Raw genomic sequence first — 12,022 nt, forward strand, 5'->3', positions numbered from 1 at the left:
AAGCCGAACAGCCATATGCAAATTAGCCTGGAAGTGCACTGGGGGCGTGTCACTGCACTCAGACTTTTTCTTCCACGCCCCCAGTGAACTTCCACCCAGATTTGATTATGGCGTATCTACGTTAGATTTCTCCAGACTGAGACATTAGATTTCTGCCATGAAAGGTTCCTTTATATTAGAGGTAAATGGCCTGTACAGTCACACCACTACGTCATATGTCACATGTGCTGACAGGTTCCCTTTACACAGAGCGGAGAGTAAATCTACCATTACTCCCTGTTCTCTATAATATCTGGATATTTCTGATAGAAGGGCGGATGATCGGCTTACCTGTGATCAGATCGCTGGTGAGGTCCGGCTGACTCGTATTAGGGTCAGGGATTATTTCCGGGTCCAGATTTTGCCCATCTTCGGTGTCGCCTTCTGCTGTTTCCTAATAATTATAATATATATATTTAATATGTGCACGATTTCACTAAATCACCAAATACATAAATCAGGAAGCAGTAAACCCGCATTTACAGATGCAATTGTAACTATACAAGTAATGCACCATCTTGGTAACTTTTCTCACAAAGTTCTCTCACTTAGGAGGATTAAGATAAAGTAAGATTGAAAAATCAAACGTTCAGTGTAAACTTCGACTTTTCTGCTCTGTGATATCCCAGAGGTGTGTTATCTGCGTTCATTATTTCATGGGTACATCTTGTACCTCATTCATTACTGTATTGTGTGGAATTGCTTTACACTGCAGCTCCTCTCCACAAGCCCAGATTAATATAATGTATAAGAGACTTGAATGCACATTTCTGTAATATCACCTATTATTTACAAGCAGGAAGACTCTGATAATAGTGATAGAGGCAGAAATAGAGACTTCCCACCACTGAGCTGTGACTACACCAGCAGAATACAGACTGTCATCACAGGGAGCAGCAGAGACTAGCGGCCATACATATGCTGTGCCGGCCAGGAGCTGACAGGAGGCCTGTAACATCTAACACCAGATCTGATATCTGACTGATGATCTGGAGATGATCAGAAAACAAGGACGTGCGATAGAGAAGATGACGTCTCCTTACCAGGCGTTCCGATGAGCGGGCCGGACGTTCCAGGACAGGCAGGACTTTTTTGGCGAGTTCTTTAATGAAAGTCAAATCGCCATTTTGAAATCTTTCTTCAGCCTATAAAAAAGAAAATAAATTAAAAGGAAAATCCCGAGGTGAGAAAGGGCACAATGGAGGCAGCCATTGTATGTGACATCTGCTCCTCTGTCTGCAGATACAATGACCACATATCTGGGGATTCGTCATGTTTTATATTGGAGGAAAGAAGAAGTTTGTATCCCGCTATAATTATCTATTATTATGGAGAAGATTTGTGCGGAGCGTCCGCCACTTACCTGCTGTAGTAATGTCCTGATGTTCTGCGGTAAATCGGTCAGATACTCTGACGTTAGATGACCTTGGTAGTATTTGGTCAGGCAGTCATTTACTAGCTCCATCACCAGCCGGTGAGTGAAGCTGAGGACGCCATCGGGTGGTAGAAGCGAAGTGTCAGGGCGATTGTTGATAAGAATCCCCAATAGTGCTTCTACCTGAAGATTATCCAAAAGTAATTCAGCCATAGCGAAGAACTGCAAGTGCGATCAGTCACTATAGAATAGCGAGAAACTGCAAGTGCTCTCAATCTCTATGAAGCCAACAAAGGCACCTGTGACCCTGTGTACATTCTATAAGTATTGACTGTGAGCTGTGATGTCATAATGGCCGACCATCACCAGTGATGTCATCACGGAATGTTGTGATGGAATCTTAAACGGGCTTCTCTGCACAAACAGATGCTGACTAGCAATATTGAAAGTGGAAACACCATAGAATGAATTACATCTCCATGTTATTATGGCTGTTCTATTTTATTACCAATTAGAACACAACCAGGATAAAAGATTGTTCACACGTTGTATTTTTTTCTACCCCAAAAACCAGAATGGTAGAAGGAAAAACGCTACATACAATACTCGTGTTATTGCAGAGCTTTTAATTGTTTGTATTTTTTTTCATTCAAATGAATGGGTGAAAAACACTGCAAAACCCCTGAAAGAATTGACAAGCTGCAGATTTAAAAAAACACAGGAAAAAAAATGCAGCGTGTGATTGAGAGTTTAGAAATCTCATTCTCTAAGCTGGTACTGTAAAATGCAGCATTTTTTTCCACAGAAGGAAAAAAAAAGGCTGAAAAAATGCCGACTGTGACCATACCTTAAAGATATAGTCAGTGATATTATTGGAAACATTGTGTATATTTATTTCTCATGTGTCTTTTTTTTCACCATAGAACATTTAACTCATTGGTTGCAGATCACTATCAACAACTGTGACAACTATGGAAGAATTAATAATAAGTGACCCAAGTTATAAATCATTTTGTTCAGGGGTAGGCAATTAATTTTCCTGAGGAGTCACATGAGAAACTGTGACTATTGTAGAGGGCACAACCAATAGGCTGAAATTAATTATGCTCAATATTAATATTAAAATATTAATTATATTTTTTCACCTCCATATAGTGTGAAGAGGTGCAAGTTGCAATGACTGCATAACATACAAAAAGAGAACACAGCAGCGCTCTGTAAGGGCCAAGATATATGCAAACACCGAAAACATAAGATCTAAACCACATTGTTGCTAAATAAAGTGCTCCTGTTCACACTATATGGAGGTGCTGGTCAGGTTTTTTGTTATTTGCAGTTCGCCATTGGAGGTTGTGACTGCCTCCTTTTCTGACTCTGCACTCCACACATCAGCCCAAGGGTGCGTTTAATTAGTGCTGGTTTCTACCTGCCCAATTAAAATTGTAGGCTTATAGCCCAAGAGAGGCATGTTTAGCAGGATAGTTACCCATCAGTGGGAGGTCACCTTGCCGTGCTTGATGGACATAAATGAATTGGCTAATTTATGCGCTAAGAACATTTATTTTTTTGTAATTACACCTTATTTAGCAACAATGTAGTTTAGATCTTATGTTTTCAGTGTTTGCATATATCTTGGCACTTACAGAGTTCTGCTGTGTTCTCTTTTTGTATGTTATGCAGTCATTGCAGCTTGCACCTGTTCACACTATATGGAGGTGCTGGTCTGTTTTTTTGTTTCAAAAAAGTTATGTAGTCCACAATGGTACAAATAAAAACATCAAATCATCCTGCAAAAAAGACCCAACACAGCACCTATATACTTTTCTTATCTTTGGCTACAAAGCACATGATTATGACATGTTGACAGTGCACTTCCCGGCAGTATCCAAGCATACGTAGGTATGCTAGGACTTAAAGAGAACTTGTCATATCGTAGATGCAGTGCTATCAGTTGGCAGCAGGGAAAAGGACAGAAGGACCTGAAGATATGTAGTTTTTTGGGAAAAGATTCAGTTCAACTTGTCTATATTCAACTGTGTCTATAGAGATAGCTGTCAATCAATAGGCAGTACCACCCACTGGACTCCTAAGGACAAATTGGCAGGAATCATGTGTCATTAGACAGATGGTCATCTCCGTTATGGTATGCTGCCCTGTAGTCGTTATTTCTGTGTAAAGACAGTTTAAAAAGAGCAAACGAGAACTTTTTTAAAGAGGCATATGAAAATCACCAACTAAGGCACTAACGTAGAAGTACTTAATGTGAATGCGTGCTCTTGAATCCCTTTTGTTTGCTTTTTTAATCTGCAATCTAAATAGGTGTTAAACTGCATATTAATTTATTAATCTATAAAAGTTTTCTCCACCGAAAATAAATGGTTATACCCCTGAAATAATTATATAGAGCCCAAAAAAAGTTTCTTCAAGACCACCTCTGAGGATGTATAGCAACAATTAATGTGTAAACCTCATTTATAGGGGTAAATGAAAAACAGCAACATAGGGCCAGAATAAGTTTATTACATCAATTATAATAGAAACAATTAAGGTATGGAAGAAGTACGGCCAAAATCATACATAAAGAAAATAGATTATATATTCCCTAAGATAAGAGGCAAAAAAATCCCCTTTATCTGTGCTCCTAATTGGTAATAGTAATCGTATATAGCATAAGAGAATATTTTGAAATTGAATATATACTGTACATGACGCAGTATAAAAAGTATTGTACAAAATATATATATATATATATATATATATATATATATATACAGTAAAGACCAAAAGTTTGGATACACCTTCTCATTTAAAGATTTTTCTGTATTTTCATGACTTTGAAAATTGTACATTCACACTGAAGGCATCAAAACTATGAGTTAACACATGTGGAATTATATACTTAACAAAAAAGTGTGAAACAACGGAAAATATGTCTTATATTCTAGGTTCTTCAAAGTAGCCACCTTTTGCTTTGATGACTTCTTTGCACACTCTTGGCATTCTCTTGATGAGCTTCAAGGGGTAGTCACCAGAAATGGTCTTCCAACAATCTTGAAGGAGTTCCCAGAGATGCTTAGCACTTGTTGGCCCTTTTGCCTTCACTCTGCGGTCCAGCTCACCCCAAACCATCTCAATTGGGTTCAGGTCTGGTGACTGTGGAGGCCAGGTCATCTGGCGTAGCACCCCATCACTCTCCTTCTTGGTCAAATAGCCCTTACATAGCCTGGAGGTGTGTTTGGGGTCATTGTCCTGTTGAAAAATAAATGATGGTCCAACTAAACGCAAACCGGATGGAATAGCATGCCGCTGCAAGATGCTATGGTAGCCATGCTGGTTCAGTATGCCTTCAATTTTGAATAAATCCCCAACATTGTCATCAGCAAAGCACCCCCACACCATCACACCTCCTCCACCATGCTTCACGGTGGGAACCAGGCATGTAGAGTCCATCCGTTCACCTTTTCTGCGTCGCACAAAGACACGGTGGTTGGAACCAAAGATCTCAAATTGGGACTCATCAGAACAAAGCACAGATTTCCACTGGTCTAATGTCCATTCCTTGTGTTCTTTAGCCCAAACAAGTCTCTTCTGCTTGTTGCCTGTCCTTAGCAGTGGTTTCCTAGCAGCTATTTTACCATGAAGGCCTGCTGCACAAAGTCTCCTCTTAACAGTTGTTGTAGAGATGTGTCTGCTGCTAGAACTCTGTGTGGCATTGACCTGGTCTCTAATCTGAGCTGCTGTTAACCTGCGATTTCTGAGGCTGGTGACTCGGATAAACTTATCCTCAGAAGCAGAGGTGACTCTTGGTCTTCCTTTCCTGGGGCGGTCCTCATGTGAGCCAGTTTCTTTGTAGCTCTTGATGGTTTTTGCAACTGCACTTGGGGACACTAGGCCACTGACACCAGACTTCTGCACAACACAACTGATGGTCCGAACCCCATTTATAAGGCAAGAAATCACACTTATTAAACCTGACAGGGCACACCTGTGAAGTGAAAACCATTTCCAGTGACTACCTCTTGAAGCTCATCAAAAGAATGCCAAGAGTGTGCAAAGCAGTCATCAAAGCAAAAGGTGGCTACTTTGAAGAACCTAGAATATAAGACATATTTTCAGTTGTTTCACACTTTTTGTTAAGTATATAATTCCACATGTGTTAATTCATAGTTTTGATGCATTCAGTGTGAATATACGATTTTCATAGTCATGAAAATACAGAAAAATCTTTAAATGAGAAGGTGTGTCCAAACTTTTGGTCTGTACTGTATACAGTGCCTACAAGTAGTATTCAACCCCCTGCAGATTTAGCTGGTTTGATAAGATGCAAATAAGTTAGAGCCTTCAAACTGCAAATGAGAGTAGGTTTTATGAACAGAAGCATAAATCTTACAAACCAAAAAGTTATGTTGCTCAGTTGAATTTTATTAAATTTTAAACATAAAAGTGTGGGTCAATTATTATTCAACCCCTATGTTTAATATTTTGTGGAATAACCCTTGTTTGCAATTACAGCTAATAATCGTCTTTTATAAGACCTGATCAGGCCGGCACAGGTCTGTGGAGTTATCTTGGCCCACTCCTCCATGCAGATCTTCTCCAAGTTATCTAGGTTCTTTGGGTGTCTCATGTGGACTTTATTCTTGAGCTCCTTCCACAAGTTTTCAATTGGGTTAAGGTCAGGAGACTGACTAGGCCACTCCAACACCTTGACTTTTTCCCTCTTGAACCAGGCCTTGGTTTTCTTGGCTGTGTGCTTTGGGTCGTTGTCTTGTTGGAAGATGAAATTACGACCCATCTTAAGATCCTTGATGGAGGAGCGGAGGTTCTTGGCCAAAATCTCCAGGTAGGCCGTGCTATCCATCTTCCCATGGATGCGGACCAGATGGCCAGGCCCCTTGGCAGAGAAACAGCCCCACAGCATGATGCTGCCACCACCATGCTTGACTGTAGGGATGGTATTCTTGGGGTCGTATGCAGTGCCATCCAGTCTCCAAACGTCACGTGTGTGGTTGGCACCAAAGATCTCGATCTTGGTCTCATCAGACCATAGAACCTTGAACCAGTCTGTCTCAGAGTCCTCCAAGTGATCATGAGCAAACTGTAGACGAGCCTTGACATGATGCTTTGAAAGTAAAGGTACCTTACGGGCTCGTCTGGAACGGAGACCATTGCGGTGGAGTACGTTACTTATGGTATTGACTGAAACCAATGTCCCCACTGCCATGAGATCTTCCCGGAGCTCCTTCCTTGTTGTCCTTGGGTTAGCCTTGACTCTTCGGACAAGCCTGGCCTCGGCACGGGAGGACACTTTCAAAGGCTGTCCTGGCCGTGGAAGGCTAACAGTAGTTCCATAAGCCTTCCACTTACGGATGATGCTCCCAACAGTGGAGACAGGTAGGCCCAACTCCTTGGAAAGGGTTTTGTACCGCTTGCCAGCCTTGTGACCCTCCACGATCTTGTCTCTGATGGCCTTGGAATGCTCCTTTGTCTTTCCCATGTTGACCATGTCTGAGTGCTGTTCACAAGTTTGGGGAGGGTCTTAAATAGTCAGAAAAGGCTGGCAAAAGAGATCTTTAATCCACACATGTGAAGCTCATTATTCTTGGTGCCTGAACTACTTCTTAATACTTTAGGGGGACCAAACAGAATTCTTGTGGTTTGAGGGGTTGAATAATAAATGACACTCTGAATTAACTTTTAACGTTTAAAAAAAAAAAAAAAAAATTTGCTGCAGTGCATTTCCCACTTCCAGGCTGATCTACAGTACAAATGTCACAATGCCAAGTTAATTCCGCATGTGTCAACCAGCTAAATCTGCAGGGGGTTGAATACTACTTGTAGGCACTGTATATGTATATATATGTATATGTATCAGAATATATATAATGATGACCAAAGGATTTGCTTGAATATAGACTATAGTACATGAAAAAAATTATATAATACAGTTCAAAAACATCTATCGAGCATACACAAAAAGGGATTGTGCTGATGTAGATAGTATACAATATAATCAATTAATGTATAAAGTACAATTCTGAGTGCCACCTTTGATACTAAAACAATACCATAATTAAAAATGCGGTTCTTTGGCAGAAAACAGCAGCTTAATGAGTCATTTAGAGATTTTGCTCTTAGCTAGCAAGAAGCACTGCATGCCATATGTCAGGTGGACTCTCATGAAGTACTGAATGCAGATAACGCACTAAAGAACCAGTTTGTAGAGGGGGCAAGGACAGAGTATATCAAGATTCCACTGCGAAAGCTGTCCCTACAGATCACAGCTCATTTCTAGACTTTAAGGAGATGGTCATTAGAGTCCTGGGAATAGAAGCAAGTTCCAGCCAAGTTCCCGCTTGCAGTAGCCCATGTAACCAGCCTAAGAACCAAATGAGTGCTTTCCCTAAAACTGAAATAGCACCACCAACTGGCCTCAAAGAGACTGTTACCAACTCTGCTCAAGTTCAAGCCCATAATGCTGCAGGAGACCTGTGCGAGCAAGTAGCAGAAGTAACCAATAGGCTGACCATACTGTGTGAGAAGCTAAAGGATTTAAAGCAGCAGTATCAGCATTCTGAAGATTCCTCATCCCACAGAAACAGATGGCATTATGGCTCAAGAGAAAGTGGCTCTCACAACCCTGAAAGACTGTTGAATACTGAAGGGAGGCATAGTTGAAGGAAGTGCCGGAGAAGCAGCCATATTGAATAGGAGTTCCAAAAGTTGCCTGTAAGGCAAGGTGCCCATATATGAAGATGAGATCCTCAGTCTTTATCTGACCAGCAAGAGCAACAATTGCAAACTGACAGAGTCCAATGGATCCCAGTCCAGAAAGAGAGTAGAGTGCTGAATACTCTAAGGAACCTTCTCACCACAAGAAATGGACTCAATATAGACCAGGGCAGCTACGTGAACATTGAGCTGAAAAGACTTTTGGCACAGAGGAAATGGCTATTCTCTGAAAGAGGTCTGCTGGTTCAAAGAACAATTGACTCAACTACCCATGAGCGTGTAATACAGATCGTTGTACCAAGGCAAGATGCCAACATTGTCTTGAAAGCCTATCATGACCAATCCAGACCTTTTGGGTGCCACAAGACTGAGGTCAACATTCGAAAGAGATTCTATTGGATCGGGATGAGAAATGACATTTAAAAATGGTGCCGTGAATGTACTGCTTGTACCTTGAGATGTGGAGAAAGATCTGACCAGAAAGCATCGCTGCACCCAATAGTCACTCACAAGTCATTGGAGTTGGTTGCATTGGATCATGTGAAAACTACAGCCTAGTGCAAGTGGAGTTTCGCACGCCTTGACTATAATTGGCCACTATACAAAGTTTGCTGTGGCAGTGCCAGTGAAAGACCTTACAGCGAAAACGACAGCCAAAAGCTTCTGGAAGACTTTCGTACGACCTTTTGGATTTCCAGAAAAGATCCTAACTGATAGACGTGCTGCATTTGAATCTGAACTGTTGCAAGGACTGTGTACCCTCTATGGCTGTAAGAAAGTCAGAACAACTGCATATCATCCACAGTGTAACGGTCTGTGTGAGCGGATGAATCAGAGTCTAATTGACATGCTACGTGCCATACCTGCTCAGCAGAGAACTGATAGATCAATTCTGGCAGTAGATTTGGCCAATCTCTACAATAACAATGTCCATTATTCCACTGGGTACACACCCTATTACCTGATGTTTGGTAGACAAGGAAGACTACCAGCAGATGTTGCCTTGGAAGTGCAAGTTCCAGACACAGTCAACCCTCTACCACAAACTGATTGGGTCACAGAGCATCAGCGAAGACTAGAAGAAGCAAATGCCATTGTGGAAGAGAGGATGAAAGTCATTCACCAGAGACAAGAATAGAACCACAACTTGAATGCCAAAGCAAAACCCCTGACTGTCGAAGATCAAGTCTAGCTTAGACAGAATCATCGCGACCCGGAGACGCCGGAGAAGCCGCAGAGAGGAGACATCATTGTCCTCCTCAGCCTTTCTCTCTCCCTAACAGCAGCACGTGTCTCAACGAAAAAGGGGAGCTGCTAACCAGAGTGCAGGGAGCAGCCAGCCCCTGTGAAGAGCCTAGCTCATAAAGTCAGGAGATCCTGGTGAGTGAGGGCGGACACGTGATCTGGTCATGTGGACGGATCCAGCTACGGCCACAGCGACCTTCTTGCCCCAACACAGTGCAGCTTCAAGAGACTGAAACCGCGCATAAAAGACCTCTGTGGCGGACATCCCCGGGTCTCCGCCTCACCTCTCTCTCCTCCTTTATCGCCCCTTGCTACATCTCCCTCTCCTTACCTTGGGCCTGGTTCAGCAGTGATTGCATAGCCCTCAGCGCATCCCAGACGTTGCACCCCAGGACTCTGATTGGCGCCAAACCACCTTCTTAAAAAAAAAAGGAGAGTCACTGAGACCTGTGCCATAACATATAAATGACAATACGATAGGGGAAAATACTATCAATTCCCCACACAGTGGGGGTCCTTATCTGACTGTGGTGCAGGACTCTTCACACAACCCACCACCCCCGTTGAATAAGGGGTTAATCTATTATGCCATCTAGTGGACTTTACAGGAATTGCAACGCAAATTCTGAAGCAATAGGTATCATTGCCTTGACTGACATTGGGAGTTACATTCTAACCTCCCTCCCTGATTTTCTTCATTATGTAAAGGAATCAAAATATGTAAAGCAGCCAAAACAAGAAGGACCTCTGACAATTATAAACAAAATATAAGTTGTGACTGAATCTCATTTCTATATAAAATGGTCAAGATAGGTGGAGACCCTGCAAGAGATTCTTCCAGCACCTCAAAAACAATATCTAGTGAAGGAGAAATGAATAAATATATAAAGAAGACTTCACACCAACCTCCCTTAAACAAAATGCCTTGAACAAAGGCCTTGCTGGAAGCCCTAATGTGTTGTTGGAGGAGGATGATGACAGTGATCAAGGAGACTAGGTCACTGACACACTCCCAGTATCCCGCACCTTTATACAAAGGACACTCAATAAGGTACTAGAACCACTTATAAAAGAGGTCTGTGACATCAAACAAGAAATTAACCAGATTGGTACATTGGGTTGAGTCACTAGAAAGTGTCCAAGATTCCTTATGCAATTTTTCCTCTGCCACGATTGAAGGCTTCCAGAAGTGTCAGTAACATCTTAACTTTGCCTTTGATGTCCTTGAGGATCAAGAATATAGGATTCATCTAAATAATCTGAGAATAAGAGGCCTTCCGGAGTCGGTCGCAGCTGAATCCTTGAGGTCAACGGTCAAAAACCTGTTTATCTCCATATTGGGAGACAACTATCAAGGAGAAATCACAACTGAGAGGGCACACAGAGCACTCAGGAAAAAAACTAAACCCACAGAAACTCCAAGGGACAATATATGTCGCCTCCTAAACTTCAGAACAAAAGATGACATCCCTAAAAAATCTAGAAATAATGAGATGTTACTTTTTGAGAGTTCTAGAATCAATATCTTTCAGGACATCTCCCCGCATACATTGCAAAACGAAAACTCATGCAACCACTCACAGATATTCTGACAGAAAGGAAGATCATGCACTCTTGGCTATTTCCTTTTGGGATCTCTTTTACCCTTGAAGGCTGAAGACAGCAGATCCGTACCAAGAATGACCTCCAGAGCGTCTTGACCTTACTTGACCTTCCAGATCTCCAGATTGATGATTGATCCATGGTCCAGGACTTAGCTACAATTCTTTCAGTTGCCCCACCTGTTCCCTGGTAGCAGGTCTCTTCAGGCAAGATGGGGAAACAGAAAAGAAGATCTGGCAAACTGACACTCAAATGGATCGTCCTGGACCAGATCTGAGGTCCTGTATCCTTACAGAAATCTTCTTCATTATTGCTACCGCTCTGTATGTATATAGAGTGTTGGCTATACACTTGGACATTATTATAGTCTAATTAATGTTGATTTTGTTATAAATACTCAGTTTAATATGGTTCACAATTCTCCATGAAGCAGAGTTCCACTCTTGTTCATATGGTTAACATACTTGAGAGTGATGTTTGATAATATTCTGAATTAGTTTTCTTGTCTATGTATTTGTCTGTCATGTTTTACCTGTTTTTTACCCTATACATTGGGTCCCTGAGTTCCTCACTTCAACCACACAGGTACAAGTTTATATCCAAGTCAATTAAAAGGCTAAAAAAATGTGAAAAAGGCAATCCACTAAATCCACCAACCCCATCCTTTTCCTTCCTGGGCTACCAAATTAGACTTATTTTTCTACTGGAAATCCATGCTCGAATCCATAAATATGTCTATCCACATTCCCCCAACTATAGCTCAGTTTAAAATGATGTCCTACAATGTCAGAGGTATGGAATTCCAAAACTGTGGGCATTCGGTGCATCGATGGCAACGCCAAGGACTATCCCATGGCCACAGTGACAGTGGGAACAGACTGTGGCACCCAGTCCCACGAAGTCGGGGTGTTTAAGGACTTGATACATCCCATCATACTGGGCCGTGATTTTTCTTTATTTTGGGACGTGGACGAAGGGAACCGGACTAAGTAGCATGGGAAAAAGCCAGGTCCCTGGAGAAGAACCCCA

This window comes from Phyllobates terribilis, unplaced genomic scaffold (genome assembly GCF_046119375.1).
Source record: "Phyllobates terribilis strain yellow unplaced genomic scaffold, ASM4611937v1 Scaffold_1__5_contigs__length_1240528914, whole genome shotgun sequence".
In the NCBI taxonomy this organism is placed as follows: Eukaryota; Metazoa; Chordata; class Amphibia; order Anura; family Dendrobatidae; genus Phyllobates; species Phyllobates terribilis.